At 51.8% G+C, this 20,569-nt stretch overlaps 1 long non-coding RNA gene across 2 annotated transcripts; it reads right to left on the minus strand.

The window, feature by feature from the left end:
* Positions 1–960: 960 nt before the first annotated feature.
* On the minus strand, positions 961–16,327 carry LOC140602111 (uncharacterized). 2 transcript variants are annotated; one of them, XR_012005111.1, is made up of 3 exons: positions 16,183–16,327; positions 1,631–1,853; positions 961–1,396 (listed from the first exon to the last, which is right to left on the minus strand). It is a non-coding gene; the product is annotated as an uncharacterized lncRNA (long non-coding RNA). The 2 variants fall into 2 exon arrangements; XR_012005110.1 differs by lacking the exon at positions 16,183–16,327 and adding an exon at positions 12,534–12,622.
* Positions 16,328–20,569: the final 4,242 nt, after the last annotated feature.

A 20,569-nucleotide genomic window follows, 5' to 3' on the forward strand; every position in this document is an offset into this window, starting at 1 on the left:
TTTCTTCTGAGTTCAAGGCCTATCTCACATCTTTTCTTGGTCTTCTCATCCTCAACATATCCAAGACTATCCTGGTCTTCACCGCAGATCTGAACTCCTTCCAGTGCTCTTGCCTCCAGTGAATGGCACCAGCCAGCCAGTTGCAAAAGCCGGACACGTAGAGGTCCTCCTGAAGCCCTCCCTTGCAATCCAGGTCCTGTTGAGGGTCAAACGTTTCAACATCCTCCCAGCCCCCTCACCACTTTCTGTCATCCATCCCCCGGAGTCTCTCGCCTGGAGAGAGAGAGACTGCCACAGCCTCCTGACTGGTTTGCACATACCCTCTCCGACCCAATTTCCTAGGTGCATCCAGAATGCCTTCTCTAGACACAAATCCAATCGTGCTGTTCACATGCGGGTGCACGCCCACGCCCACACACTAACTCACACTTCCCGTTACCTGTAGGAGAAGGACCAGACTCCTTGTCTCCACATTCCTCTTCATTCCTTGATGTACAACACTGGCTTTTGTCCCTCCTACTGGCAATGCTCCCTCCCTCCCCAGAGCCTTGGCAGATGCTTCTCCCTCCTTCCCTGGAGAGCTCAAGCAGCCACCTTGCTCCCCAAGACCAGGTCAAATCCTCCTACTCTGGGTCATCCTGTTGCCCCCCTGCCCTTCCCTGTACCTGTCAGAGTTCCAAAGTAACGTTTGTCAGGGCGACCATTTGAATAATCTCCATATCCCCCACGAGACTGTATGCTCCTTGAAGGCAAGTACCATTTCTATCTTGCTTGCCTTTGTTTTAGGTACACAATAGGCGCTAAATAAATGCTTGAGTCCAATTCATGAGGCCATGAACTCCATTACAAACGGCTTTCCTGGGATTTTTCCCCTCTGCATTCTTACTGGTGGGCTTTAATGAGGATTCCCAAAGAATGTGCAGTCATAGGTATGAGTTTTAATTAACTCCAATAGGCATTTAATGTAGATTTAATAAGACAGTTATTGTATGTTAATTAAATGTCAACTGATTGCTAAAAGGTTTTTGCAATTATTGAAGTTTACTAATTATCTAATAGATAAATCAGTTTCCCATGTAAATAACTAGCATCTACATAAGCAATAAATACGCCATTAGATTCCACACATTAACATATTGAAATTAGAGGTTAGCCCCTCAGGGAATTCTTGAAACTGGTGTCCAACCCGGGGAGGGAAGGTACCAATCATCACGCAGTCGTTACGCCCATCCTTTGGGAGACAGTGAGAAATCAGATTGTGGAGATGAACCTGCTGGAAGCTGGAGCCGGTTTTAGGAATGCTTACTTATCACACTTGCCAAAACAGAAAACTGGTGGCGCGGAGAAGTCTACCATAGAAAGGTCTCTTCACATCCTTGAGGCTCCATCTTGTCAACTGTAAAAGGGGGGGATGGTCTGTAAGCCTCCTCACCTCTCGGGGTGCCCATGAGCACTGCATGCTGGTACCTGAGCACCCAGCACAGAGTGAGTGTGCAGGGAGGGGCAGCGTCCCTCTGTCCTTAGCTCCACCGCCGGTGTCCCAAGCCCTGGCTCTTCCACTGATCACTGTGTGACCTTGGGAAAGTCACTTCCCTCCCTGAGCATCGACACGCCCGTCTGGAACACCTACCTCACCTGGTCGCACAGATGAACTGAGGCAGGTGCCTGTGAACCTGAGCGAGGAATGGAGAAGGAAGGGAGGACCAAAGGATGAGACAGGGGTGTTGTACGAGAAAAACTGGGGACCTGCCAACTGTCTACCGTGTGCTGGGTACTGCGTCAGGCACCGCCAGATATTTTCTCATTCAAGCCCGATCTGCTCTCCCTCTTGATGTGGGTTAAATCGTCCCCATCTGAAAGATGCAGAAAGAGACATGAATTTGCAAAAGGTTACACAGCAGAGTACTGGAGCTCGACTGCAGTGCTGTGCGTCCCTCTCGACTCCTCCCCACCCCGCATCCTTGCCTCGAACCGGGGCCACACAAAGTGATATCAGATCCTTCTAAAAAACAGCCATTCTGAAATGGAAAAAAAAAAAAAAAGCAAAACCCAAGTCAGCGTTAACTATGTTCCAGGCAGTGTTTCTAAGTACTTCATATGTAGAATCTTTCTTAATTCTTGCAATAACCTTCTGGGCAGGTGCTGGTGGTTTCCAGATGAAAAAAACGGGAGGCACAAAGGGACTTAGTAACTTCCCCAAGGCCACATGGCTGGTACAGACGGAACCCAGAATTTGAACCCAGGCTGGTTCCGTGTGGCTCTAGACTCTGAGCCAGGCCCCCTCCAGCATCCAGAGAGCGCGAAGGGAGGCCCACGTACCATAAGCTTGAATTTTTAAAGCTTATAAATATCTCTAATGAAATACCTTCATGCACAAACATCCACAAGGACCTAGAAAGGCAGATTTGCATTTAGATTCTTGGACTCAGCAGAGTCTCACACGCGCCACAGCCTGGCGTCCTCCTTTGTCCACACATAATACCCCGACGTGGCCTGGCCCCAGGAGGACAGACCCAAGGAAGAGGCTCACACAGGCCCTGGGGGTGGGCATGGGGCCATTTGGGGTGGGGAGCCCTGGTGTCCCAGGTACTTGGAACATGATCTTCATCTAGAGGGGGAGTAGGGCTCCAGGGAGGGGCACTTGGCCTTGGATTCGTCACCCTGGAGGAGAGGAGTGGCCACAGGAGGGCCAGAGCAGGGCCCCATTGAAAGCAAGAGAAAGAGTTCAGCAGAGCAGGAATCTGAACCCAGACGATCTGACTTCAGAGCCCCAGCACTTGGCCAGTGCCTGGAAGACCCTGGAAGACGGCCCGGCCTGTACCAGGCGTCCTCCAGGGACACAGCCTGCAGCCCCAGAGCGCTCAGAGTCCGAGTCCGACACAGACAGCTAAGCCTTACAACCAGGAAGATGCGGAGTAACTCGCTTCGACTATCCTATCCGAATTTCAGGGTCCCGACTTGGAAAACGGGGATCATCTTGGCTAAGCGTTGTTAGGGCATAAGATGACATGACATCATGTTTGTAAAACACTGAGGACAGTACCGGGCACATAGTAAATTCTCAGTAAATGTCAGAGAGAGAGAGAGAGAGAGGGAGGGAGAGCTCTCCACGTCTCTATCTGTGTCCCGCCCAAGGAAGACCACCAAGGGGCTGCTTCCCGCAGCTGCAAATGCTCCAGCTCCAAATGCTGAGATGCCTGTCCTCCTGCCCTGCTCAGCCCATCTCAGCACCGCCCCACACCAGCCTGGAGGCTCCCCCCACGCGCAGCCTGTCGTGCCAGCCCCATGGGCACCCCCTCCCAGCCCCTCTGGGGGCCGCGTGGAGCCCTGGATGCTGCGGAGCTCTGTTTGCAGGGATTCTCTCCCCGTCCCAAGAAAGGGACTTCTTTGGGAAATCCTCTTCCTTTCAGTGCCAAGGAGGCCAGAGGGGCTTTCTGCCAATGAAAACTCACAGAGTAAATAAAGGGGAGCAAACCCCCCAAAGAGCTCCCAGGACCCCTGGGGTCAGAAGCCAGGCGCTGCATTTATGTGCAAATGGGGCTGGATTAAGGATTATCGGAGTCCCGAATTACGGGCAGCTGCGCGATCTCTTTGCTCTTTGTCCGGGGGGATCAGGGGGGATTTCGAGGTCTCTCCCTGCCCTGCTCTCCCCACCCCGCCCCTCCCAGGTGCTGTCAGAAGCGGCTGAGGAGGGACCCTCGCTGCCACCGCCGCCACTGGGAAGGGCGGGGGGGGGGGGGGGGGGGGGGGTGGAGACAGGCCTGCAATCGATAGGCGGCCCACGTGGCCCAGCTGCCGATGGCAATCGATGCCAGTCCTGCTGATTTCTGCGCAGCCCACTGGGTGGGGTCAGCTGGGAGCTCAGCACCTCCCACGAGCCGTGGCCTTTCCCCTCCCAGCACCCGCCCAAGGAGGGGCCATTCAGGCCATCAGGTGCAGCCAGGCCCCCAAACCCTTCCTGGGATTCGGAACCCCCCCCCACCGCCCCTCGGCCTCAAGCCCACTCGGGGAACTTCAGCCGAGCCCTGCCCAGCCCCAGGAGCCGGCGTGACAAGGTCCTCTTCCCAGACCAGGGCTCCCCCTCTACACTGGCGCGTGAGCCCTTGGGCCAGCAGAGAGCAGGCCAGAAGCATCCCTATCATGCAGTTTTCCTGGTCGTCTCTCTCCTAAAGACTGATATAGAACCAGAATCTTTTATCCTAACTATTTAAAACGGCCCTTGCAGGTAATTATGGTTGTTCCCATTATAAAGCTGAGGACGTTGAGACTCAGAGGAGCATGCTGGCTTGCCCTTGGTCACCCAGCAAGGATGACGACACCATGGGACATGGGGACTAAAGGCCTTGAGTTGTCCCTCACCGCCAGCCCCCCCCTCCCCCCCACGGAGTTCTGCGGTCCCACCCACAGAGCTGAAGGCTGCTGAGAAGTCAGGACAAGCCCTGGGCCAGGAGCTGTGTGTCAGGGACATGCAACATCTGGACCCCATCTGCCCTGCGGCCACTGCTCCTTGACTGGCCTCAGCAGGTCAAGGCATCCCTGTGTGTCTGCCCAGAGGATGAGGAGGTGGGGTGCAAGTAGAGCCACAACAGCCCTTGCAAAGCAGCTGTAGGCCCTCCCTGAGGAGGCTGACCCCTTCCCTGTCCCTGGGGCGGGGGTGGGGGCGTGAGGGGGCATTGCAGAGGGCTGAGGTCCCTGGGGAGGCAGCCCAAGGCTCTCTGCTCCTAATGCTTAGACTTGGGGGAAATTCGCCTGCAAAGCCACGAGCTTTGTGTCAACCAGGGCTCAGCACAAATTTGCTGTAAAGTAAAGCTTTTGCTGGATAGCAAATGCTCCAGGCCTTGCAACGGCCCACAGGCCGCATGCTCCTCTTTGCTTTCCTTTACCACCCTTCAAGAGAGTAAAAGCCATTCTGAGCTCCAGGAGCAGGGAGGCTGGCATTGGCCCTCAGTGCCCACAGTTTGTGACCCCTGGTCCAATCTGAGGCCATCACCTCGGGCTAAGGGGTGGGAGGCATGGCGGCAGGGGTGGGAGGGAGTGGAGAGGAGCCTGGTCTTACGACCCAGAAACTTCTGCTGGCATCTCCTTGGCCAGAACTGCTTCACATGGCTGCTCTGAATGAACAAGCATGTAGGGAAGGATTTTTAGCTGAGCACCTGGCCTCCCCAAGCCAAAGATCAGGGTAGGTGCGGGGACAGGGGCTGGGAATAGGCTGGAGGCAGGAGCCGGAGCAGGGCCCAGGGGAGGACGCTGGGGCTGGGTGCAGCTGTAAGGAAGCCAGACCACATCCCCACGCTCTCCCCTCAGTGCGAATCAATAACTATTTGAATTTCTTTCATCTGAGCAGGGATAGCAACACAGGCAAACACAGAAAGGGAAAAGCCATTGATCCTTCCCAGCTGCCGCCGGCCCCTCCCCGCCATCCTCACCCCTCACATCTTGCCATCTGGCCTCCCCTCCCCCAGGCCTCTCTGCTAGACATCCGCTCCCTGTCCCACACTCAGACATCTGTGGGACCTCCAGGGCAGCTAGCAATGCCAGGCTATTCCGGTCATCACAACAACCGCGGCCATCCAGTTGGTGTACAGAGAGGACTCACCTCTCCTCTTGCCCCAGGACTGGATAAGCCCCGGCTTCCCTGGGTGAGCCCCGGCCTCTCAGGGCAACCCACCTTTATGCCCTATACCTACTCCCCCATCCTGCTAGCTTCAGGAATCCATTTTCATATTCATGAGTCTGAGAGACAAAGCAGGTATTTCATGATCGTCTCTTGTGCTGAGTGTGATTTCAGATTCAGCCAACATTGGAGTGGTTCCCTGAGGTGTCAGATAATGGATTTCATGGGGAGACACTGGAGGCGGGGAGCATGGTTAGGGGAATGAAGCAGAGGAGCTGGTAGGAGATGATGGAGGTCTGCAATAGGGTACAAAGTAGAGGGGACGGATTGGAGCATATTTGTGATTTAAAATTAGTAGGATGAAGTGGTAGGATAAGGGAGAGGGAGACCCTGGAAGGATCTCCAGGTTTCTGGTTTGAGCGAGTGCATGGGAGGTCATTCACTGAAGGGGGGCACATCAGGAAGAGGGTGGATTTGCAGAGAAATATGGTGAGCCTGGCCTCAGATATGTTGAGCTGGAAACACCTGAGTATCATGAAAGGCAAAGATCTAGAGGGGCAGCCTGCGCTGCAAATGTGAAATTGGGCATCTTCACTTCTCGCCCATCTTCTGATAAACCCCCCCGCTCCTTTGAGACCCTCCCTGTCTGGCTATCCCACCCTCTCTTGTTCCAGGTCTCTACTGACCATTCCTCCTCATACAGGGAAGGCTTCACACCCTGGATCCCAGGCTTTTCCTACCCAACACATGTGCGATGCCTTGAGTATCCAGATGGGATGCCTGCTTGTCAATTCTTGACCTCCTGACCTCCGGTGTCCGCTCTTCCATACCTGTCACACTTCAGGACTTGCCACTACCAGGAACTGTACCACTTCTGAAATCACCAACTAGAAGTACCCACTCTCCAATCAAAACATATTACCTTTTGAATTTCTTTCCATGAGTACCCTTCTTTGATCTCACCAAGGCTCCAAACCAGTGGTCCCCCACTTTCTTCCCATCCTTAAGCCCCCTATGTAACTCAGAAATTGTATTCACATAATGGAAACCCAATGATGGTGACTTAATCAAGTGGGAATTGATTTGTTCTTCCCTAAGAATATGGAGGCTGGCTTGAAGACATCATCGGATTCCTGATCTGCCGTACTTGAAGGGTAGCTTTTAACATCCTCTGTAGTAAATTACATTATTGACCCCAATGCTTTGCTCCTCCTTTGCATCATGTAACTTAGCAGGTCTTCCTACTACAGGAGAGAAATATGTCCCCACCCTTTGGCTTTGGGTTTAGCCCTACTTTGGCCAATAGGATGAGGAGGAAAGTGGCTATGTGCCAGCTCTAAGCCTAGGCCTTAAAAGAGACATTATGCATTTTCACTTGTCCTCTTGGTCTTCTTCCATTGCCCATGAGAAGAATGTGCCCAAAGAGGGAGGATAAGAGACACTTGGAACAGCACCACTCCAGCTGCCACAGTCTGAAGCAGAACTGGCCACCCTGCCCTGCCTGGATCAGTGGAATTGCAGACAACCAGTAATTTTATGGCACATTAAGTTTGGGGGTGGGTTTTTTGCAACATTAGTGTGGCAATGGCTACCAGATACACTCATGATCTCCTGGGTAGTAGCTTCACCTCCAGTCTCTCCATCTCATTCTAGGAACGAAGAAGGACAAAGAGCAAAAGGCACATCCTACGTGAGTTTTTCCTCTTGAAGAAACTCATAGAGAAGCCACACCCAGCTTCTCCATATATGTCATTGGCCAGAACTCTTTCACATGCCAGTCTAGATGAAAGGGTGTGTAGGAAGCGAGTGTTTTAAACTCAGCACACTGCTGTCCCAAGCTAAATCAAGATTCTTTGGGTACCTGACTTTACTTTCCGTTCATCTAGCTTAAATTACATAATTTGTCATGGTAGTCCTTCTTGTCAAATGTCCTTGACTTCCCCTTCCTGTCCTTCTGGCCATTGCACTCACATGATAAGAGCCCAACCTTGAATGAGCCCAACTGTCCCTTCTTCACGACTTGACCCAAGAGGTTGAATGCATCAAAGAAATCACACCACTGGGCATCAAAGAAATCACCATAGATCAATGATCCCTTACTTCAGAGGGCAATGCCTGGAAATCTTACTACATTTATGCTCATCCGTACTCTTTTCACACCTTCATGTCTCTCTGCAAACCTCCAGTCTTTCTCTCTACCCATCATCCATTCTCAGTAGATAAACTTCTCTTACAGTTATAGAAACACAGAAACCATCAGATTGGGCGTTTCCTCAGCTTCCCACTACCAGATCAAATCTTCTAATCTGCCAGTATCTGCACTTGACTCACCAACACCTGTTCATCCCTCATGGCTAAGCCTTATGTGTCCTCTTACTGAGGATTTTCCAGGACTCATAATTCCAACCAGATCAGATTTCCTGGATTTACATATTTGTAGCACCCTGTATTTCCCCATTATAGCACTTATAATCACTATGATTATATAAATATTGTGTAGTTCCCACTGATTGTCTCTTTGCCCCATGCATGCATTCATTCACTGAATATGTGCTGAGAGTCTGGCATTAGATAGGATGCTGGAGAGGCAACAATGACCATGAGGCTTACATTCTGATCTATGAGCTCCAAGAGGGCAAGGACCATGCTTGGCTTTCTCACTTATGTCTTCCCAGTACCTGATACCTACTGGGAGCTCCCTAAAGAGTCATTGAACCACATGGTTTGTAAAAAGGCAGTTAAAATCAAAACGTTAGTTAAACAGGTACTGGGTCCACACCATAACCCTAGGGAGCATTAATATTTAAGGAGAAGGAAAAGGAAACAACAGTCCACCACTGACAGGAAAAGGAACAGTCAGCAAGTAGAAAGGCCCCAAGGTGAGAATATGTTCAGCATGTTTGAGGAACAGCAAGAAGGTTCCTACGGTTGAGATGCAGAAAGTAAGGGGAATGAAGTCAAGGAGGAGAGCAGGAACCAAATCCTATAGGACCCTACAGGCTGTGGTTAGATGTTTGAATTTTGCTCTAATTGGAACAGAAATATAACATCAGTTGCTCTGTGGAGAAGGGACAAAAGGGGACAAGAGGGAGACAGGGACAGCAGTGAGGAGATGGTGACTGTATTTAGGCAAAAGAGCCTGTAGCAGAAGAGATGGTGAGAATTGTTCAGATTCTGGATATACTTTGGAAGCTTAATCACAAAGACAGATTGGATGGAGTTGGGAGCAAAAGAAAAAAAGAGGAATCAAAAATGATTTCTAATAGTAGATCCAGTACTTCAACACAGTACTGGAGATCACAGCCAGGGCAATAAGGCAAGAAAAAGAAAATAAAAGCATGCAGATAGAAAGGAAGAAATAAACCTGTCTCTGTGTGCTGGGACACAATCATCTATATAGAAAATTCCAAGAATCTACACAAAAGTTACTTAAAGGGTCAAAGTATACAAAATCAATACCCAAGAATCAATTGTTGGTCTATATACCAGAAATGAACAATTGAAAATTAAAATGTTGGGAGACCATCACAATGTTGGTTCAGCAGCTGAGTGCCTCCCTTCAGTCCGGGGAGTGATCCTAGATTCTCGAGATCGAGTCCCACATCGGGCGCCCTGCATGGAGCCTGCTTCTCTCTCTGCCTGTGTCTCTGCCTCTCTCTCTGGGTCTGTCATGAATAAATAAATAAAATATATTTTTTAAAGTAAAATGTTAAAGAAGCCATTTATAATAGCACCAACGTGTCATAAATCTAGCAAAGCATTGCAAAATCTGTATGCTAAAAACTATAAAAACTGAAGGAAAAATCAAATATAACCTAAGTCAATGGAGAGATGTGCGGTGTTCATATATTGGAAGAATATTAAGATATAAATTTTCCCCAAACTGATCTATAGATTCAGCAAAATCCCTATCAAAATCCTAGCAAAATTTTATAGAAACTACCAAGCTGGTTCTAAACTTTATATGGAAAAATGAAGAAAAGAAAAAAGCCAAAACAATTTTGAAAAAAGGTAGAGTTGGATAAATCACAGTATCTCATGTTAGGACTTTCTATAAAGCTAGAGTAATCAAGACATTTGTTATTGGCAAAAGGATAAACACAGAGATCAACAGAACAGAATTGTGTCCAGCAATAGACTCCTACATACATGGTCAATTGATTTTTGACAAGAGTGCAAAGGCAATCCAATGAAGAAAGGATAACTTGATAAATAGTGCTGGACCAATTGTACACCCATAAGCCAAGAAAAAAAGAAAATTGATCCATACCTTGTGCCATAAATATAAAAATGAACACAAAATAGATCATGATCTCCTAAGATGGCTAGAAAAAACAAAGGGCGAATCTTAGGTTAGGAAAAGACCTCACAGATGTGACACCAAAAGCATCATCCATAAAAGAAAAAATTGATAAATTGTACTTCCACAAGATTAAAACCTTCTGCTCTTTGAAAGACACTGTTAAGAAATGAAAGGGCCAGCCGCAGGTTGGGAGAACAATATTCATAAAGCACAAATCTGCTAAAGAACATATAAAAAAACTAGAGGACTCTCAAAACTCAGAAATTAGAAAACAAATGACCCAATTTTAAAACAGATAGACATTTTAAACGTTCACTCCATCAAAGACGATCCGTGGATGGAAGCGTGCACACACACACACACACACACACACATGCACAACACTGAAAGGTGTCGGATATTATTATTAGTCATCAGGGAAATGTAAATTAAAACTACAAGATAGCATCACGAACCTATTGGAATGGCTAAAAACTATTTTTAAAAGGCAATACCTCTGGCTAAGAAGTTTGCAGAGCAACTGCAACTCTCAAAGATTGCTGATGGGAATGCAAAATGATATAGTGACTTTGGAAAACAGTTTGGCACTTTCTCATCAAGTTAAACATAGCATGTCTGATGCACCAGTCCTCTCACTCCCAGGCATTTCCCCCAGGAACAATGAAAAGTCAGGTTCACACCAAAACCTATTGGCGAATGTTCGCAGCAGCTTTATTTATAATTGTCCAAAAAAATGGAAACCACCCAGACGTCCTCCAATGAGGTGAATGGATAAACAAACTATGGTATATCCACACAAAGGAATACTACTCTGCAATAAAAACAAACATCTTACTGATGCATATACCCACAAGGATAAATCTCACATGCATCAAGGTAAGGAAGCCAGACGCAAAAGGCTGCATAATGTTTGAATCCATTTATACTACTTTCTAGAAAAGACAAAGCTGTAAGGAAAGAAAACATATCAGTAACATCCCAGGAGCTGAGGATAAGGGAAGTGCTTGATAAAGGAGCTTCAGAAACTTGGTGGCGGGGAATGGGAGGCAAGATGATGGAAATGTTCTGGATCTTGGTTGTGGTGATAGCCACGTGATTATACGGGATTGCCACAACTCATCAAGTTGTACCCTTGGAAGAGTGAACTTTCCTGCATTGAAATTATACCTCGATAGGCCTAACTTGTCTAGGTTTGATGTCTAGGTTTCTAGATCATCTCAATCAAATTCAAGGAAGGAAGGAAGGAAGGAAGGAAGGAAGGAAGGGAGGGAGGGAGGGAAGGAGGGAGGGGCTGGATAAACACATGGAAGGATCCATGGATGAGTGGCAGCTGGCACTGAGCAGTTGGACAGACAGATGGACCATCCCCGGAGTGTAGAGGACAGGAGGCTACAGAGGACAAGCAGTGGGTGCAATGGCAAGAGCACCCTCCTGGACCCAGAGTCCTACCATTTGGGTTCCAGCCCAGGCATGCAACCTGCACCAATCCCTCTCTCACTCGCGTGCAAATGGGAAGAACCACCATGCTCTCCCATCTGACCACTCTTGTTCACTTGACAAGCATTCGTTCAGCCCCAGCTCTGGGCCAGGCGCCCTGCTAAGTGCTTTCCCCAGATCCATCCATGTAACGCACGCGACACTTTCACATCCCCGTTTCCCAGGGAGGGACAGAGGTGGCTTGCCAAGGTTACCCAGGGAGCAAGCGGCAGGGCTCTCGACTCTCTCCCCCAGCCTCACCCAGACACGGGGGTCACTGCACTCACTGATTCTGGGTTGAATCAGATGAAACTGCTGGTATTTAGCCTCTTCTGACTTACGAAAGGGGCATTTGGATCCGGCTTCAACCTAACAATAGTGCTATTAGTTACCCCTACTTCGTGAGTACGTCCTGTGAGCGAACAGTACCCCTAGCACTTTGCCTGTATTATCTTACTTAATGTTCTCAAGGAATGCTCTGAGTATATGGACTCCTGACTTGCAGGTGAGGAGACTGAGGCCTTGAGAGACGAGCCTCCCGTACACGGTCCACCAGTAACCGGCAGAACTGAGCTGAATTCCCTCTGTGATTTCAGAGCACAGAGCACGTCTGTTCCCTGCTGAGGAAGAGCCAGATGCTGAGCCAGGTGCTCGCTTCCCATTCAGCCCATTGCACCCGCTGGCAGCCCTAGGATCTCCCCTTAGTCCTTCCAACCTTCCTGCCCAGGACCAAACCCCACAGGCCTGGACAGATAAAGAAGAGAGACGAGTGAGCATTCATTCATTTCTGAATTCTTTGTCCCTGATTTGTCCCTGACTCTGGTTCAGGGTCCAAGAGGGCCAGGACTGTTGTCTCCGTCCTTCCACTCCCCACACCACCTTCCGGGTTGTCTCTACGGCTTCCTCCAGTCTGTAGCCCCCGTGAGGGCAGCCCCCCATGGCCTCCCGGCTGTGCTGGGTTTAGGCACCCAGGCAACCCCGTTCCTACAGTTCTGGCCCCTGCCCCTGCCCCTGGCCGCTCCCCAGCCCAGCTTTGGATGACAGGAAGGCAGCCTTGGTTGGTGCCTGCCAAGTTCTTGTTCCTCGGCCAGTGCTCAGCTGGGGTCTCAGGGACTCAGACCCCCCACATGCAAGGCTGACCTCTGCTCCCGGCTTCTCGAGGCCTGAGCCCGGGCCCAGCTGAGTTGCTGCCCCGACTCAGAGCTGGAGGAAATGGCTGTTGCTGCCATGGCAACGGGGCTCTGTACTGTCTGGCCAGAACAAAGAGGGTTTTCTTGTCCCTCCTGGGGTCCCAGGATGGGAGAGTGACTGCTATGGGGCAGACGCTGGGGGAAGGCTCCATGGTGTCCCACTAGCACCTGGCCCAGCACACTGCGAGCATGGGATGGCTGAGAAGAGCCCGCTCCCTCCCAGCCACTTTGGAGGCTCAGAGGCTGGGAAAGAGAAGTCTCTGGTCAGCAGCTTTCTCCGGCGGCGGACCTCCAAGTAGCATTTTCCATCTGGAGCCTGGGGAGGTCCCCTGAGGTCGATATGTGAAAGAGCATGCAGAGGTTGTAGAATGTGCAGCCTCTTCCTCCACTCCAGGGGACCGGACATGTGTGTGCTTGAACCTGGCCCTTTCCACACTCAACATTCAGAGGGGCAGGGACTCGCCCAAGGTCACACAGTCGACTTTTATCAGCCTGGAAGTGGCAATTATTTCGGATTCAGTCCAGTTCCCCCCGCCTCCCCAAATCAAGCACCACCACCATCTCCTGCCGGGCACCGACGCCTGTGACTCAGCCTCAGTGTCCTCCCTTCAAGTGCCAGAGCAACCAGCTGGTCCCTAGGCACTGTTCTGACACCAAAGGTCCCCGAGAGGCTGACGCTGCTAGATTTGTAGCCAAGCGATGATCTCTGAGCATCAAGCAAAGGCCCAGCTTTGGAAGGTCATCGAAGCTAGAAAGCAGCGACTCCCGAGGACAGGATAGCCAAGAAGTTCTTAGGTACAAAAGAACCAAAGGGATCAAAGGGATCAAAGACGTGAGTCAAGCTTAGTGTAAGATCCAGAAGTGAGGGTGGAAGGTCCACAGGCCTGGCAGGAGTCAGCCAGCCTGAGCTGAGAGCCTCCCGGGTCTGAGGCTGGCTCCTGCCCCTGCTTCGGTCCTTACCTGGCTGCACCCCACTCCACCCCCACCCCAGGCCCCCCAATGAGCAGCTCGCCTTCCCTTTGGCACCAGTCAAAAGCGCTCTGCAGGGAACCCCTGTAAGAGTCGAATCTCGAATGCATGGCCAGGAATTGATCCTCTTCTGTGATGTTGCTCTGTTGTTTCTAAGTAAACTGCACAGTGAGGAGCTCTCCCGCACTCTCGTGAAAGCTGCCGACCGCTGCGAAACAGGGGAGCCTGGTTCCCGTCGCATCTTATGCAGGCCGGGGTCCCGGCAGCCGTCGCACGCTCGCTTAGTGACTCTGGACAAGACAATTCCTCTCCCAGCCTCACTTGACTCATCTGTTCAATGCGAGGGTGAAGCCAGGAGACCCCTTAACTACTTCCCGACTCTGAAATTCTATTTTATTGGCCGTTAAAATTTAAATGATTTGAGTTTGTTTGGGGACCAGTGTGGTGACATTTAGCTGGGCCGTCTCGAATAACTGTTAGAGGCCTGAGATTTAGGACAGAAGAGAAAAATACATATATATATATATATATATATATATATATATATATATATATTCCACTATATATATTCTCCAGGGCTCTTCTGTAGGAGACACCGGTGCACTGGCTATGAAGTCTGAGTTCATACCCCGATTCCAAGATTTCTGGAGCGCCTGAGCGTGGGTGGATCACTTTCTGAACCTCTCTGGGCCTCAGTTTCCTTGTCTCCTAGAACGCAGCTGATAATAGCACCTATGTCACGGGGCGATCGTGTTTTCAATTCGGTATATAAAGTCCTTAGCACAATGTTTGGCGGGTAGCAAACACTCACAACATGTTGAATAATTAGGGAGGGAGGGAGCGGGGTGGGGTGGTTGCTTGGCTTCTAACCCCCAGCACCTGCACCTGCAGCTCGGGGAGGCGGCTTGGAGGGGAGCGCTGGGGGTCTAACTCCCCTTCCAGAGATCCCTGGACTGAAGCTACCCTCTGCGGGTTTTGCCTGCAGTCACAACCCCCAGCCCCTCAGCCGGCCTCCTCCCTTTCCTCGCCCTGCTTCCCCTGTCCCTTACCCAATGCTCGGGCCTGGTTTGGATTTTCCTTCCCAGGACTCAGGGGCTCGAGGGGCACCCTCTGGGTGCGGATCCAGGGCAGCGCATGCAGGGAGCGTCCCAGAAGCAGGGCCCAGCAGGGAGGAGGTGGGTGGGTGGACTGTGTGGGGCCAAAGGCACAGAAGTCCAAGGAGAAAAAAGGAAGCCCTTCTCTCTGAGGGCTGTTTATCACCCCGTGGGTGGGCCACATTACATGACCCCCGGGGGCGGCCACCTGACCCAGGCTGGGCAAACACGGTCACTCCTTTGAGAATTGGGACCTGGGGGTGGGGGCCAGCCAGTTCGTTTCTTCACGTGTCTGGAACTGTATCAGGAGAAAAGAGACATCAGACAGGGGCCCAGAGGGGTGAGCGGCCAGGGCCGGGGCACGGAGTAAGCGGAGGCCCAGGCAACAAGTCACACAGCCTCAACCCACGGAGAGTGGACCCAGGGCAGGACCCCGAGCCCAGGAGGGAGGGAAGAGCAGCAGAGAAAGAGGCCGGCAGGGACACAGGGACGGGGCCAAGTGTCTGTAAAGACGCTGAGGAGAACAAAAGCAAAAGGAAAAAATTAAATTTCCTTGCAGCATGTAGCTCATTGACAAGTCCTCGGACAGACAGGCGGGGTGACCTTCCTCTAGGAGCTCAGCTGCCCCGACGTCGAGACTTTGCTAAGGGCAAAAGGCAATCTTGGCTTAACACTACCCTGACCTCCAGGAGCCTGTAAGCCTCCTCTAACATATAAAAATTCCTTTGGAAACTTCCTTTATCTCTGCCCGGCAAGATATATGTTAGCAATCCCGCTCAAGCACACGGCCCCCCGATATACATCTGAAGGGTCTCATGACTCAGGTTTTACTAGATGGGAGTAAATGACCTTTTCCTAACAGCAACCAGCCCCTCAAGGTCCTGGAAACCTTGCTTCCAAATTCCTTAGGGACGAATGCTGTCCCCAACCCCCTCCCAGCTTCAAAGGACATAACCAGTCACGCCTCACAATCACGGGTCCGTCCCGGGGCTTTAATAAAATCTCCCTTTTCTGGCACCGAAGAACGCCTCAAGAATTCTTTCTTTGCTCTAAACCCCAACACAGTAGGGGTTCACATTAGTAGGACTGGGAGAAAGTACATGGCTTGTCCAAGAGCCAGGGGACTCGGGCTGGGACACGAGGGTTGCTCGGGAGAACCAGGGGACAGAGCACGAGGGCTAGAGCCCGACCTCTGGGTCCCCACAGGCCCCCTGCCGGGGCCGAACCCAGAGCCAGACTGCCTGTGAGCGGGGCCAGGGCAGCCCCTCGTGAGGACCGCCCCATCCGGGGACAGTGCCCTGCCTCCCGGCTCGGGCTGCCTCCTGGGCCCTCCAGGGCCCTCCGCCCAACAGCCTGGAATTACCCTGCCATTAGTGGTGATCCATCCCTTCTGAGCGCCCTGCCATTTCATCACGCCATCTCGGCTCCCGGCATTAGGAGATAACTGCGCTCACAACATATGTCATTACTCATTAAGGGACTTTTTCTGGATTATGGCTGGGGCTTAATGACTTGTTAAAGATGTTTAACACTTACAATTTTGTTTTTAATTTAGGAAGCAGCATGATCAAACTGCGCCCTGAGACCCTCTCCTCGATTTGGTGAAATCTGGAGATGGGCCGGCTCCGAGGCTGGCTGTGCAGGGGAGGCGATCTTAAATTGAATTGCAGCCCTCGGAGGGGTGTTTGCCCCGACAGCGGCTGCCAGGATCTGACATGTTAATGGGGCTGAGGAAACAATGGGTTTCAGAGGTAATTGCTGAAGCAATGACTTCCAGGCAACATTTGACTTGAAGAAGAAGCTTGCTGCTGCCGGGAGGGGCCGGGCGGGGGCTCGGCTGCGGGCCTGGCTCCTGGTTCCAGCCTGGTCTGCTTACCTGCGGAGCTCAGGTGGGGCGGCCGCAGGTGCAGCGCTGACGGCTTCCTCTCCCCACGGCTCTCTGTCCTGCCCTGCACACCGTCTACACTGGCAGTTGTTTCTCAGCCCCCTCTCCGAGCCCCACACCTCTCTCCCTCTTTCCCTCCCCCGTCCCCCCCACTCCGACCCGCACCCTCAGCCTGGCAAAGGAATTGGAAGATTAAGCACCCCATCAGAAGAAGGGCCCTGGAGTGAGCAGGGGCTGAGGCCACACTTGCCCAGGCTGTGCAGGGGCCAGCTCTGGGGTTTGGGGCAAGCGGCGGCGTCTCCTAAGGCCTCGGTGGCCTCCCCTGTAGGACTCCTTAGATTTGTCGTCAGGCTTCAGGGGGTCACTCCAGTAAAACACTGGGCTCTAGATCTGGGCCAGGATGTACACAGCAGGTGACAGCAATAGCCAACCCTCAGTGGGCGCCTGCTGGCTCCCAAGTCCCTTCTAAGAACTTCGTAGGCATTAACTCGTTGACTCCACCCGCCAGCTCTCTGAGGTGGGAAGTAGTGTGTTTTCTTTGTGGATGAGAAACTGAGGCCCCAGGAGCTGAAGTCCTGGAGCCAGAATCCAAACGTAGGCCCCCGACTCCCCCGAACTCAGCCAGCACATTATTGGTACAGCCAGTCACTGCTTCCTGGCTAAGGGGCTCTGGGCAAGCCACTTCATTTGTCTACACTTTGGGGCCATGATCACACCATGAACTGTGCTTCTTCTCTGATGGAGACGAGCAATCTAAGGTCCTTCAAGCCCTTCTGTTCATTAGGAAGAAATTTGGGGAATCACAGAAGAGATCTTAGCAAATGGGCAGCTGGAAATAGGTGCGGGGTGCCTCGTGGGCCGGAGCGGGCTTAACTTCAGCCTGGGACGAAGAGGTGGGAACGAGGAACGGGCCTGAGCCTGGCTCCTTGGAAAGAACGTGCCAGACTCAAGCTCAGAGAAGCAGACTGGAGTGGGATGGAGGCCTGGAGCGGCAGTCGCAGGACTGGCGGAAAGGTTCATTAAATCCTTCATGTATGCATGCGTGCATTCAATAATATTCACCCGAGCGCCTCCTCGGCATGTGGCTGTGTACTGGGCAACCGTAGAGAGACAGATGTCCCCGCGCTCCCGGAGCTCACAGCCACCATCGCCCGGTGCCTACCAAGTGCCAAACTCCGCCTCAGCTCTCTTCAGCCTCGTCCTCAGCCTGCCAGAGGCCTGGGATCTTGTCGCGGTACCCACGGATTTCACTGCTCAGGGGCCCCCGGCCTCTCCCACAAAGGGAGGGGGCGCCTCTCCTCCAGCGGGGCTCCCGGCCCGGCCCAAGGCCAAAGGAAGCAGGCCACTCGGGTGGCTTGCACCTTAGCTGCCCTGAGCTGTTCTGGGGAGGCGACCCAGAGGTGGGCAAGCCCCATCCACCGAGGACCGGGGCCTACCGGGGGTCACGGCCCAGGGCCCTGCCGTGCAAGCCGCCAGCCCAACGATGGCTCAGCCTGTCCTTGGTGAGTCCGGCCGAGCTCTCCCCGGGTCTCAAAACGAAACCTCCTATTGAGAGAGTCATGGCCCGTGTCCTGGTGCGGCCCCAAAGCCCCCCGCACAGCAGCCCCACCAGAGGGCAACCCAGTGACAGGGAGAGTACGGCGCCCCCCATGCAGTGCAGGGGCAGAGAAGGTCCCAGGGCCATGACCCGTGCTCCCCGGGCCGGGACTTCCGAGGAAGAGCATCCCCCGGTGACCGAAAATGACTATGGGGACCCCCAACAGGAAGGGGGGCTTCCTGAGGCAACAGGCAGGGCTGTTCCCATCAGTACTGTCAACTCTTCAGGCACGCTGTTCCGCGATACACACACACGTGCACACACGCACAGAGACATATGCACATATACACACGTGCACATAACCACACAGAGACACGCACATGCAGATACACACATGCACACACGCAATTACACACATGTACATGCACACACATAGCCACATAGAGACATACGCACATATACACACGTGCAAATAACCACAGACACATGCACACGCAGATACACACATGCACACACACACACATAGACACACACATAGCCATACAGAGACATACACACATATACATACGTGCATATAACCACACAGAGACACGCACGTGCAGATACACACATGCACACTCACACATAGCCACATAGACACGCACGCACATGCACACACCGACACAGGCACACGCAGATACACACATGCACACACACACATAGACACACACATAGCCACACAGAGACAAATGCACATATACACATGTGCACATAACCACACAGAGACATGCACACGCAGATACACACATGCACACACACATACACACCAACAGACACAGATGTACACCTGCAGACACACACACACACACACACACACAGACATGCACACATACAAACGAGACCAAATGCACAAGCTCAACCTCCAGGCCTCTGTCTGTCTTCTCTTTCCTCCCACAGGGCTTCACCACCCCTCAAACCACTCATCCAGAACCTCCAGCCACAACTCAGTGGTGCTTCCTCCGTGAAGCCTTCCCAGCTCCTCCCTCCTCTGGGTTTTCATAGGACTTTGCACCAACATCTGCTGTAGGATGTGGCCACTGGCTCCCAAGCATGCCCCTCCCACAAAACCAAAGCTCTTTGAGGTCGGAGCTCTTACACCCCTTTCGTTTTTGCATCCCAAGCACCAAGCACGAGGTAGGGCATCGCAAGTGTTTAAAAAGATTTAGAGAAGGAGGAGGGTGGAAGGATGGATGGAAGGGAAGGAGGGAAAAAAGGAGAAAGAGGGAAGGGGAGGGGAGGGATGAGAAGGGAAGAGAAACATAAGCAGCCAGTTGTAGCCATCTCCCGCTGTGGACGTCTACCTGCCACTCGCTCAAGATACAGTAATAACCCGACTAAATTCTTTATTTTCGGAGAGGGAAGGAAGAGCCAGACACACCCGTCACTATTCATGGCTCCGGCTCTAGTTCACGGGTGACTCCTGTTCAGCCACTCACGGTTTTGCCTAGGTTTTTTTTCTTTGATTTTACTCTCCATCCTGATGGAAGAAGAAGAGTGGTTATGGCTTCTGCTTCGCTAGTGTGTTGCATGCGTTGCAGTTTAGAGGGAAAAAGTTTATTTAAACTTGCCATGTTACCACAATAATGTACACTCCAAGAAAAACAGTGCCTTCATTATGCACACCTTCATTAGGAAGCCGTCAGCACCGCAGTCGCAAGCTTCCTGATAAGAGTAGATTGGTCTCAAATATATCTTACTGCTCTTTCCTAGTCCTTCCTTCCTAAGCATTAAAATCACCTGTTTCACTATTTATGAAGCAAATTTCTTCTTTCATTCTATTGCTTTTCCCACCCTTACAGATTTTTTTCCCCCTGCTCCTGGAATCTACAGGGCAGGCGTGGGCCTGGGATCCCCCCACATCCTGGTCAAATGTTATGCTTATGGCCAGAGGGACCCAGAAAGCTCCTGGGGGAGTCCCCCCTCCCCGAGCCTGTGGTGGAACAGGGATGAGGTTCCAGGGGAAGGGCTTCAAGGCCCCAACACTGCCTTCCCTCCCAACACCACTGTCCCTGCCCCCCCAAGAAAGCCAAAGGCACCAAAACAATGGTGTCTGAAATGAGGCAGAGACTTGAGAGAGAAGCCAGCACACTCACGAGAGCCAAGGAGGGATGTTGTGCCTGCACCAGTGTGGGGTTTAAACACAGTAATTAATCCCCAAAGTCACCCACTTCTACAGATGAAGGAGCCAAGGCTCGTAGAGGTTGAGAAACAATAATCATTCAATAAATAGATTTGGATGCCCACAGTGGACGGACACTGGGGATGTTCAGGGAGCAAAGCAGGCAGACAGACTTCCGTTTGGACAGAGCGGATGTTCTGGCTAGAGGGGCAATAGAATAATAAACACAAGCGTACGTAGAACAAAGAGCAAGTCAGAAGGGAGATAAGGCATACGCAAGGTAAGAAGGGATGGGAACACCTGCCATGGGGTCAGGGGAGAGGGATGGCCAGGGTAGACCTCA

This window comes from Canis lupus, chromosome 13, assembly GCF_048164855.1.
Source record: "Canis lupus baileyi chromosome 13, mCanLup2.hap1, whole genome shotgun sequence".
Taxonomy (NCBI): Eukaryota; Metazoa; Chordata; class Mammalia; order Carnivora; family Canidae; genus Canis; species Canis lupus.